This window comes from Eubalaena glacialis, chromosome 13 (assembly GCF_028564815.1).
Source record: "Eubalaena glacialis isolate mEubGla1 chromosome 13, mEubGla1.1.hap2.+ XY, whole genome shotgun sequence".
NCBI classification, from domain to species: domain Eukaryota; kingdom Metazoa; phylum Chordata; class Mammalia; order Artiodactyla; family Balaenidae; genus Eubalaena; species Eubalaena glacialis.
The window spans coordinates 24,989,251-25,001,826 of record NC_083728.1 but is presented as its reverse complement, the minus strand read 5'-3'; the positions used below and the strand labels follow the sequence as shown (position 1 = coordinate 25,001,826).

The following is a 12,576-nucleotide window of genomic DNA, read 5'->3' as shown; positions in this document are numbered from 1 at the left end:
CGGCCAGAAAGTAAATATTTTTCAGTTTTGTGAGCTATATATTCTCTGTCACAACTACTCAACTCTACCATTGGTACTGTGAAAGCAGCCAAAGACAATATGTAAATGAGCGTGCCTGTGTTGCAATAAAACTTTATTTACATAAATAGGTGGTGGAACAGATTTGACCTATGGGCCATAGTTTGCCAACCCCTGACATTGATAGCTGTGATTTTCCTATACTCTAGGAATATTTTCCCAGTCTTTCACTGTTGACACATATGATTTCCTCAAGCAATAAATGACATCACACTTGACAGCTTTGCAATCGTTTCCAAAAGTCTATTATTCTACCAAAAACCATCTTCTCCCTTATCTGTGACAATTCTTACTCACTTTCCTTTCACCCTTTTTTTTAACCTCTTTGACAGCCACCACCCCAAACTAGAAATCTAAAAAACTCCCCCTCTCTCTCATCACTCACAATGTAATTATATCAATACCTGAAAAGTCTAACTCTGTTCAATGCTCACAGCTTCTGCCTTGGTTCAGGCCCTCATTCCCTCATTACTTCTTCCCTGATCTCCCAGTCTACCCTCCCTGCAAAACACATCCATTTATCTCCTAAAAATTAAACCTCATCGTAACTCCGCTTCTTGAAAGCCTCTCTAAAAGCTAAGGATTCAGTCCAAATTCCTTAGCAAGGTCCTCCACAACCAGGTTCCAAACAACCTTCCCAGTCTCATCTCCAACCACTCTTTCACACACACACTATACTCCAACCACATTAAATTACATTCCCTGAAAATGCATGCCCTTACCTGAAAGCTCTTCTTTCCAATTCTGCATCTGGCAAACTCCTCTACCCTTCACGACACATCTCAAGTCTCACTCGTTTCCAAAGCCTTCCCTGATTCCCTGATTCCTAGAGCAGAGACATGCCTACCTGTGTCCTCAGAACCTATGATAACTCTCCTTTGGCATTAAACATCCTGAACTGTCATTGTTTACTTGTTCACTTCTCTCATGGGACTGAATATCCAAAGTGAAAAGACCCTGCCCTGCCTTAAAGACCTTTGACTCCTCAGAGCCTAGCATAATGGTTGACATAATAGATATCTTAGTGCATAGTAAATGTCTGTTGAATGGAAGACATCCTTTGTGGTTCCTTAACCCGGGGTTCATAGATGGGAGTCCACAGACAGAATTCAGGGGCGGTGGGGAGGGGGATCTGTGAACTTGGATAGGAAAAAAATTACCTCTTTATTTTCACTAACCTCTAACTGAAAGTTACCATTTTCTTCAAATATGAACGTAGGCAATAAACCGTTCTGGTATTAGCAGTATCTGTGATTCTGCCGCAGTAATCACAGATATCTTTATATCATATTACAGTTATTGCAAATGTCTTAAAGAATTATTTATGTTCATCTGATATAATTATCAGACCCACCACTAGATCTGATTTCTTAATTTGCTGATAAAGAAGTATATCTATATTACTATATCACAATTTGTATATTGTGGTAACTGTATTTCCATATAATTGGTTTCTCTATAACCCAATGTATTTTGTTTTATGCAATTAAAAATATTATTCTGAGAGGGATTCATGAGCTTCGCTAGATGCTAAAGGGGCCCATGGTAGAGACAAGATTAGGCCTTCCTGCATTAGAAAGACCCAAAACAAATGAATTGTGTTGCTGTATAAGGGTACTGAACATACATTGAAAATCTTATTGCTATGAACATCCTAATAACCTTTTTGTTGAAAGTCTTTTTTGATTATATGGGAGCCCTGGGACTACTATATCATGACTGAGAACTCTCTCACAGCCCATGGGGACTTTGAACTCTTCACTATCATGATCAAACTTCAATTAAAGTTTGATCATGATAGGGACTTCCCTGGTGGTGCAGTGATTAAGAATCCGCCTGCCAATGCAGGGGACACGGGTTTGAGCCCCGGTCTGGGAAGATCCCACATGCCACGGAGCAACTAAGCCCGTGCGCTACAACTACTGAGCCTGCGCTCTAGAGCCTGCGAGCCACAACTACTGAGCCCACGGGCCTAGAGCCAGTGCTCTGCAACAAGAGAAGCCACCGCAATGAGAAGCTCCCACACCGCAAGGAAGAGTAGCCCCTGCTCTCCACAACTAGAGAAAGCCCGCACAACGAAGACCCAATGCAGCCAAAAATAAATAAATTAATTAATTAACTAAAAAAAAAAAGTTTGATCATGATAGAGATCCTGGGTCTTTACCCTTGTTCACTGTTATTTTTTTGGGCTTTTTGTGTCCTTTTGCTGTACAGCAAACACCTAGAAGAGAAGGAGCATCTCTTAAAACTCTACAAAGTTGTAAGTCAAAAGGATCCTGAAGATAACTTCTTTGCACCAATGCAAGTGCACTAGAAATGATCAAACAGCTGGTTACCTATAGTTTTCCTGTATCCCCCTCAGTTTCTGTACTGACAAACTCACCATAAAAATAAAATAAATTACTTAATACTTCTTTGCTATACGCTGCCATGCTTGACTTCTTAACACTTTTCTCTCACCTGGCAAATTCCTCTAAGGCAGTGGTGGTGAATCAGGAGGCAACAGGCCTGAGTTCCAGTACTGCTTCTGCCATTTACTGGTAAGATCTCGAGAAGTCAACTTTACCTGTCTGTATCTCAGCGAAAATCACTACATGATCTGAAATCGTTACATGATCCAAGGACTTTGTAGTTTTTACACATTCACTCCTTTACCATTCTCACCAGCTTCGATAATGCCTTTCTGATGACCTCCCCAGGTGACACTGCTCTTAAAAAACAGTGGGCTGTCCCCTTCCTGGGAAGACACCTTGGGTCACCGCCCACAAACAGCCCGGTCCCTCCTTTTAAAGACACAAACTCCCTAAGTTGATGGAGGCTCTCTCTCATCTTGCACACCAGTTCCACTCTGCATCCCTTTTGCTGGCCAGCTCCTGCACCCAAACCTCAATCCCCCTTCTCTTCTTCATCAAAGCCTTACTTTTTTCTGTTGCTCTCGCCAATAAGGAGTGGAGGATCCTGGGGGCATATATGTCCTCAGTCCCTTGGGAGTTACACGGACTTGCCCCGCGACTCTGAGGACTACCCCAATCTGATACCCGCCTCAGTACCGAAAGGGCCCCCAATTCTAATCAACCCTTTCACCACCCCCCGCAAAGAACTGTCCCAGCCCTGACAGCCTGAACTCAAATCCTACGCCCCTCCGCGCCCTGCCAGCCTGGGGTCCCACGGCCTAACCCAGCTCCAGGTCCTGCACCCCTAACCCCACGGATCCTGACCCCGGTTCCGTTTGGACCCAACGCTCCTTCTCCGCGACCCCGGCCACGACCACACGTCCGGCTCCCGCCAGTTCTTCGGACCTGGAGCGCCACCCTGTGCAGACCCCGACTGGCTCAGCACTCCCTCAGCGCCCCAGACACCGTGTCCCGCACCCTCCCCAACCCTGCCGGACCCCCAGCTCTCCCCAGCGCCCGCGCTCGCAGGCCCCGGGCCCGCTCCCCAACATGGCGACGGGGACACGAGCGCGGCGGGCGGGGCGGCTCCGGGCCGGGCCCGCACAGGGGCCGTGCTCCACGGTCCGCCGGCGCCATTTTCCCGCGCCGGACCCGGGCGGCGCCTCCTTCCCGCGGAGCCAGCCGGGCCGGCACCGCAGACGCCCAGCGGGCCCACCCCTTACGGGCCCGCGTCGCCGTCACCTCACCTGAGCGCGGCCCCAGCCCTCCCGGGCGGGCCTCGGAGCACCGGCCCGGGCCGTGCGTGCCCGCGGCCCTCCGTGTGTCCGTCCGTCCGTCCTCGCGTGCGCCCGTCTGTCCGGCCGTCGGCGCCCGGCCGCCCGCAGCCCGACCCGGCTGGGCCTCAGGGAGCCGGCGGGGAGGGGGATGGGCCGGACCGGGCCGGGGAGGGAGGGGGAGGGAGGGAGAGAGGGAGGGAGCGCGGGAGAGGGCGGGGCCGACCGGGGGCGGGGCGGGGCCTTGGTCACGTGACCAAGCGTCTCCAGGAGCGCGGCGGGCCAGAGTGTGTGCCAGCTCACATGGGTGCAGAGCTCAGAGCAGGGATTCAATGGGTTTGTCTGTCTCCTGGAGCTGTAATATCGCCAGTGGCTGCTGCCCCCACTTTGGAGTCGCTGCACAGTCCTATAGGAGCTCTCTAGCTGAGTGTCCTTGGGCAAGTCAACTCTCCAAGCCTCGGTTTATGCACCTGAGATATGGAGGTAATAATAGTCTTTGCAAAGAGGAAATGAGGGAAAGCATGGAAAGCAGTTGGCAGAGTGCCTGACACATAGTATCTAATAACGTCATTGGTGATAAAGATAACCTTTAGCCTTTATTATTTTGCCTATAAGTCCCTCTCTACTTTTTCCCTAGCAAGCTCGTGGGTACAAGGGAGTGTGGCCCCCCTCCCCTCTCCCCAAATGTCAAGAGGCCTCCCCAGCAGTAGGCTTGATGTCTGTTGCCTCAACCTCAGCTTTCTCATCTGTAAAATGGGAGTTAAGGGTATATTACAAGCATCATGTTAGATAGAGGAGCAGGTGGATTGTTAGCTGATTACACAGCTCAGGCATATTGGTCTCATCTAAGAAAAAGAGTTAGGAGTCCTTTCATTCCACAAATATTTATTGAGTACACACTATATGCTTCGACTGGTGCAGTAGCCATCTAAGGCCTTTCCACATTCTCCCCGGCTCCCCTCCAATCTATTCTCCACTCTGCTATCAGAGTAATGTTTCTAAGTCAGAAATCTGATCATGTCTCTCCCCTACTTAAAACTATTTGATGACTCACATTGCTCTTAAGATAAAGGCCAAATAGATGTCTCACTGTTGCCCTTCCCACATCTCCAGACTTATCTCAGGGCCCTCTTCCCCTCTCTCTGGACTGTAACTACATTGATCTTCACACATTGTACTTCCTTCCTTCTCAGGACCCTTGCACATGCTGATCCTTCCTCCTGGAATGCTTCCCCCACCACCACCTTAGATAATTTATCAGCCTTCAGATCCCAGCTCAAATATCACTACCCCAAGGACATCTTCCCTGAGGACTCCCCAGGCAGGTTCTTACTTGTCCTCGATAGGACTCACTAGGTTATTGCCTGTCTTAGCCATGAGGATGTGGACTCCGTTAGGAGGGAGACGTTGTCGATTTTGCTTACCCCCGTTTCCTCAGCACGTAGCACAGGGTCTGGCACAGAGGAGATGCTCAGTAAATATTTGTTACTGTACTGGGCCCAAAAGGGCAGAGAAAAATAAAGAGAACCACAGGTGGCCAAAAGGGGGCACCTCAGGCGCTTGAGCCCATGAAATTAACATCAAAAGGATTTACAAGAGCCTGGAAAAAATTTTTTAAGCTTTTTCTTTTAACTTTTAAAAAGTGAGGTATGATTTACATACATGAAAATGCAAACCTCTTAAGTGTATACCTAATAAATTTTTACCTACATTCCTGTGTTACTACCACAGCAGCGGCTGTGGAAAACAGTTTGAAGTTTCCTCAAAAAGTTAAATATAGAATTACCGTCTGATCCAGAAATCCTGCTTCTGGATATTTACCCCAAAAAAGTAGAAGCAGGGACTTAAACAGATATTTGTACACCCATGTTCATAGCAGCATTATTCACTATAGCCAAAAGGTGGAAGCAGCCCACGTGTCTATCAGATGAATAGATAAATAAAATGTGGCATACACATACAATGGAAGATTATTCAGCTTTAAAAAGGAAGGAAATTTTGACATGTGCTGTAACATGGGTGAACCCTGAAGACATTATGCTTAGTGAAATAAGCCAGTCACAAAAGGACAACTACAATACTATATGAGTCCTCTTACATGAGGTTCCTAGCGTAGTCAAATTCATGGGGACAGAGTAGAATACTGATTGCCAACGGCTGGAGAGAGGGGGTAATGGAGAGTTACTCTTTAATGGGTACAGAGTTTCAGTAGGGAAAGATAAAAAACGTTCTGGAGATGGATGGTGGTGATGATTGCACAGCAATGTAGTGTACTTAGTGCCACTAAGAGCTATACACTGAAAACATAGTTAAAATGGCAAAATTTATGTTATATATATTTTATCACAATTTAAAAAAATATGCCAGGGCCTGAGCCAATATCCTCATTTTTTTGCCTTATTATTCATGTCCTTAAACCAAAGGAGGTTTTCCTGGTATTAGCAAGGATGTAGGGAGCTAGCAACCAGGGGCCCATTTGGGCACCTAAACATCCCATAGGTGAAAATAGCAGGAGCATAGGTAACATAGATATGTGTTGCCCACATGAACGCAGCAAAGGAACAGAAACAGGCCATGAAATGGCACTAGGTAGAGCACAGTGATTACAAGATTGGGCTCTGAAGTCAAAATCCTCAAGTTCTGAGACCTTGAGCAAATCCAAAGTTCTTGTCATACAGATGAGGGAACTTGGACCAAAAGGAAGAAAAATGACTCATCCTATAGTGTCCAAAGTGTTTTTTCCTTTATTTTGTTTGTTTTTAAATCCTTACATGGTTTTTATTTTGTTTTGTGTTCCCAACAGACTATAAGCTCCCCAAAGAAAGTATTTTTGTAATATCATCACCTGTAATATAACTTAACTTTTTTGTGCTGCAGTTGCCTCATCTGCAAGGTGTGGATAATAAGGGTGCCTTACAGATGAGGATTAGAAGATTAAATGAACTAGTAGTGGATTAAATGAATTAGTAGTGGATTAAATGAATTAGTAGATATAAAATGTTTAGAAGAGTGCCTAGCACTTATGATAGCCTCAAAAAGCAGCAGACTAATAGAGGCCTCTGAAGAGGTTACCAGGCTATTTCACAAAATGTTTTGAGCAAGAAGAGCAGTCCTAAGACATCAAGGACTATTCTGGATTCAGATTTAGATAAAGAAAAAGCAACTCAATTGGGCTTCCCTGGTGGCGCAGTGGTTGAGAATCTGCCTGCCAATGCAGGGGACACGGGTTTGAGCCCTGGTCTGGGAAGATCCCACATGCCGTGGAGCAACTAAGCCCGTGCGCCACAACTACTGAGCCCGTGCGCCACAACTACTGAGCCTGCGCGTCTGGAGCCTGCTCCGCAACAAGAGAGGCCGCGATAGTGAGAGGACCGCGCACCGCGATGAAGAGTGGCCCCCGCTTGCCGCAACTAGAGAAAGCCCTCGCACAGAAACGAAGACCCAACACAGCCAAAATAAATAAATAAATTAATTAATTAATTTATTTTAAAAAAACCCAAAAACAAAAACAACCAGCTTTGCCTCATTAATAATAATAAAAAAAAAGCAAATCAATTATTCTTTGATGTGAACAATTTGATTGGCATATATTGAACTTCTGTTTTCATACGTTTGTCCAATGGGCTTAAGCTTTGCAGTGATAAGATTGATAGTGAATACTTAAAACCATGTTTTTAAGAACAACATCAAACAGGAAAAAAAAAATGAAGAAAGAATAAAATCACTTAGAGAGCATCAACATTCTGCTGTCTGTGGGATTCATCACAACAGTGCCAAATGACAAGGCTATCTATCACCTTTGGTTAGGCGAATTGTGTCTTGCAGGAGGACATCACTTGTAAATGGGTGCCACTCACTGGTAGACATTGTAATGTGTAACTTTATTATGGTAATTTACCAGTAGATGGCAGTAAAGTGCCTTGTTATTACACAATCAGCTCAACAATTTTCAGACAATAGGAAAAAGATTGCTCTTAGGAAGAAAAGATGGAAAAATAGAAATAGAGTGATAACTACGCAATTGAAAAAAATGGAATAGTATCAAGAAATGACCACAAAAAAAGGAGAAGTATTCTTAGGACTTAACCTGATCTCAGGGCTTCCCTGGTGGCGCAGTGGTTAAGAATCCGCCTGCCAATGCAGGGGACATGGGTTCAAGCCCTGGCCCAGGAAGATCCCACATGCTGCGGAGCAACTAAGCCCGTGCACCACAACTACTGAGCCTGTACTCTAGAGCCCGCATGCCACAACTACTGAAGCCCACGTGCCTAGAGCCCGTGCTCCACAATAAGAGAAGCCACTGCAATGAGAAGCCCACGCAATACAACGAAGAGTAGCCCCCGTTCGCCACAACCAGAGAAAGCCCGTGCACAGCAACGAAGACCCAACGCAGCCAAAAATAAAAAACAAACAAACAAAACAACCTGATTTCAAAAATATTCTGAAAATTTAAAACTTTTTATTAGAGTATAACATAACGACATGAAAATACACAATTCATAAGTGTAAATCCTGAAGAATTTTCACAAAATGAACACACATGTCCAAACATCCAAATCAAGAAATAGAACATTACCAGCCCCACAAAAGCCCCTTGGTTCTCCCTTTCCAGTTATTACCCACACCCCTGAGGGTAAATAATATTCTGACGTCTAACTTCATAGATTAGGCTCATTGGGTGTTAAACTTTATATAAACGGAAGCATACAAAATGTGCTCTTTTGAGTCTGGCTTCTTTTGCTCAATTTTGTGTTTTTGAGATTCATCTATATTGTTGCATGTAGTTGTAGTTTGTTCCTTTTCATTGCTTCATATGGTTCATTATCTGAATTTGTCACAATTTATCCATTCTACTGATGATGAGCATTTCAGTTTCCACTTTAGGTCTTTTTTTTTTTTTTTTTTTAATTTTGGCTGTGCTGGGTCTTCGTTGCCCAGGCTCTTTGTTTTGGGCTTCTCTCTAGTTGTGGCATGTGGGCTTCTCCAGTTGTGGTGCACGGGAACCAGAGCACACGGGCTCAGTAGTTGCGGCACACAGGCTTCTCTCTAGTTGCCGCGTGTGGGTTTAGTTGCCCCATGGCATGCAGGATCTTAGTTCCCCGACCAGGGATTGAACCCACGTCCTCTGCATTGGAAGGTGGATTCTTAACCATTGGACCACCAGGGAAGTCCCTAGTTCTATTTTTAATAGTACTGTTATGAACATTCTTGCCCATGTCTTTGGGTAAATGTGTATAATGTTCTGCTAGGTATATACCTAGGGCTAGGATTGCTGGGTTTTAGAGTTTGCATGTGTTCAGCTGTAGTTGATATTGACATATTCTTTGTCTTTTTAAAACAGCTTTATTGAGATACAATTCACATACTATACAATTCACTAATTTAAAGTGTACAGTTCAGTGGTTTTTTAGTATAGTCACAACCAGATAGGTCCAACCATCACCACAGTCAATTTTTTAGAACATTTTCATCATCAGAAAGAAAGCCTTAGATATCTAGATATTGCCCTCCTCCCAATCCCCCATTTTCCCATCCATAAGCAATCATTAATTTGCCTTCTGTCTCTATATATTTGCCTATGCTAGATACTCCATACAATACATGACCTTTTGTGTCTGGCTTCTTTCACTCAGCATAATGTTTTCAAGGTTCATCCATGTTGTAGCACATATCAGTATTTCATTCCTTTTAATGGCTGAATAATATTTTATTTATGAATATACCACATTTGGTTTATCAATTCATTTGTTGATGGACATTTGTATATCTTCTTTGGAGAAATGTCTTTTCAAGTCCTTTGCCCATCTTTTAATTGGGTTGTTGAACTGTAAGTGTTCTTTATTTATTTGGGGTACTAGACCCTTATCAGGTATTTGGTTGCAAACATTTTTCTCATTTTTTGGGTTGTCTTTTCACTCTCTTGACAGTGTCCTTTGATATACAAAAATTTTAAATTTTGATGCAGTTTAGTTTATCTATTTTTTTTCTTTTGTTGTTTGTGCTTTTGGTGTCATATATAAGAAACCATTGCCAAATCCAAAATCATGAGGATTTACTTCAATGTTTCTTTCTAAGAGCTTTATAGTTTTCGGTCTTACATTTAGGCCTTTTATCCATTATGAGTTACTTTCTGTATGTGGCATGAGTTAAGGGTCAAACTTCATTCTTTTGTATGTGAATATTTAGTTGTATTAGCATAGTTTGCTGAAGAGACTATTCTCCATTGAATGATTTTGGCACCCTTGTGAAAAATCAATTGATCTTAGATAGATAGGTTTATTTCTGAACTCTCAATTCTATTCCATTGATATGTTCATCCTCCTGCCAGTACCACAGTGTTTTGATTCCTATAACTTTGTAGTGTAGTAAGTTTTGAAATTAGGAAGCTTCATATCTTAACTAAAATATGAAGGAAATACCAAAAACATCCAACTTAAGAAGCAAACAGGTATATCCCAGAGTTATTTGAGGTGTGAGAGAAGAATATCATAAAAACTCTTTAAATTTCTAAGCTTATTATCTCCTTATTTCATAGTCAGCTAAAGTTGGCTTCTCAATATGAGGTAAATTTATGTTTTCTATGGTAGATCAAGATAGTACAACCTGAATAAAGTAAAAGTAATTAAGAATATAATGTCCAGGTGAACAAGGACCTTGTCTGTCTTGTTCATCAGTGTTCCCAGTGCATCAGGCAGTGCATGGCACAGAGTAGACACGTAAGAAAATATTCGTGAAATAAAATATGATATTTCATATACTGAGTGAGAAAACAGATTTTCCAAGATATCAGAATCTTGCTTTGATATATAAGAATTGTTCCACTGAACAAATCTTTTATTCAAAGCTGTCCTGTCATTATTTATATATTTAAGAAGTAAAATGACCCCAAGATACCCATGTAACCCCCAAAAGCCTGCTGCATGGAAGGTCCTATAACATCACTTGAAAGACAGCATAGGAGAGTTGGTATGACCACAGGTGTTACTCAAGCACCTAAAGATATCAGGCAAGGATATTCAAAGTTACATTGGAAACCACCCAAATATCCATCAATAGGAAACTGGTTAAACTGTTTAATGAACTATGATGCATCATTATAAATAATTAGGTAAATCCATGTATCTTGATATTGACATGGAAAAATGTCCATGTTATACTGGTAAGTAAAAAAAAAAAAAAAAGGATGTTGTAGACACTGTGACTAATATAATCCCATTTTTACTTTTAAATAGAACAATAATATATGTTATATCTACAGAAAAAAGTAGTTGGAGGAATACATACTAAATTATTGCCCGTGAGATTTTTTGAAAAGTTGAGATTTTGAAGGCATGGATCATCTCTATTATATACTTATGAAATGTCTGATATTTGAATGATGGTTACATCTGTAATCAGATAAAGTAATAAAGTTTTTTTTTCAAAGAAGAGAGGGACATGATCTTTGGAGTCAAACAAGACTGCTTTTGTATCATGGATCTACCAACTATCCGCTGAGTGACCTTGGACAAGTTACTTCATGTCTCTGAACCACAATTTCCACATCCATAAAATGGAGAAATTAATATCAGCCTCATAAGAATGTTGTACCTACCTCATCAGTTTCATCACATACCATCATTCTCTTAGTATGCTCTAGAATAGGGGTTGGCAAACTAGTGCCCTTAGGCCAAATTGGACCCTGTTTTTGTAAAATAAAGTTTTATGGGAATACAGCCACAGCCATCTGTTTACATGTCTATGCCTGCTTTTGCACTACAACAGCAAAGTTGAGTAGTTACTACAAGGACCATATGGCTTGAAAGACTGAAATATTCATATCTGGCCCTTTGCAGAAAAAGTTTGTTGACTGACCCCTACTCTAGGAAGAATACACTGGCATTCTTTCTCCTCTTCACCATGGGACCTTTGCACACACTGTTCCCTTTGCCTAAAATGACACTCCCACTCCCCACATCTAATCCTTTTCTGTCAGTCTTACTCATCTCTTCATTACCTTGGGGAAGCCTTTGCTGATCCCACCCCACAACTGAACTAGATTACCTTTCCTGTTATACATTCTCATAGCATTCCTCATAGAGCTTATCATGATGGCAATTACCCTAATTATCTGTGCCCTTATTTATTTAATGTTTGACTCCCTATAGACTGCGAATCCATAAAAAAAATTGTCTGTCTTTTTCAATCCTGAATCTCCAGTGCCTAACAAAGTACCTGTAATATAATGGATAGATACATTCATGCATGAATGATATAATTTGTAAAAGGTACTTATTGTCTGCTATATACTGTATAAAGTATACTTTATAACAAATATTTTACCTAGTAGACGTGCAAATGGTTAGAGCATAGATTAGGAGTTCAACATCCTGAGATTGAATCCCAGTTCTTCCATTTAATACATGAGGAACATTAGACAAGCCCCTTAACCTTTTTGCCAGTGTCCCATCTGTAAAATGGGAATAATATTAGTACCAACCTCATGAAGTCTGTAATGAAGATTTATAATGTAATTAATATTATCTACATAAAGCATTTAGCATAGAGCCTGGTGCACATTAAGTGTTCAATAGATTCTATCTATAATTATAATTATTGTTATTAATTATTTTTATTAGTGCAAGTCTTGATGGACAGCAGATATTGGTACGACCCCCACAAAGTTGACTCCAGCTTGCCCTGGAGTCAGGGCTACTGGGACAAGGTGAGCCAAGGTCTCCTCTCTCACTCCCACTCCCAACACAGCCAAACATAAATCAAGTCAGAGCCATGGTTAAGCAATATTCTTTCTTTAATTCCCCTTTGCAAATGGAAGCCCCTGAGCTGGTCCC

At 42.3% G+C, this 12,576-nt stretch overlaps 1 protein-coding gene across 6 annotated transcripts in view; it reads right to left on the bottom strand.

Moving 5' to 3' along the window:
• Positions 1–3,897, bottom strand: part of NCOA6 (nuclear receptor coactivator 6) — a 97,823-nt gene extending 93,926 nt beyond the window's left edge. For all 6 annotated transcript variants that reach the window (XR_009703133.1, XM_061208053.1, XM_061208054.1 and 3 more), the window contains exon 1: positions 3,719–3,897. The gene's annotated coding sequence lies outside the window, so the exon portion shown is untranslated. The remainder of the gene's footprint in view (positions 1–3,718) is intronic.
• Between the last annotated feature and the right edge of the window lie 8,679 nt (positions 3,898–12,576).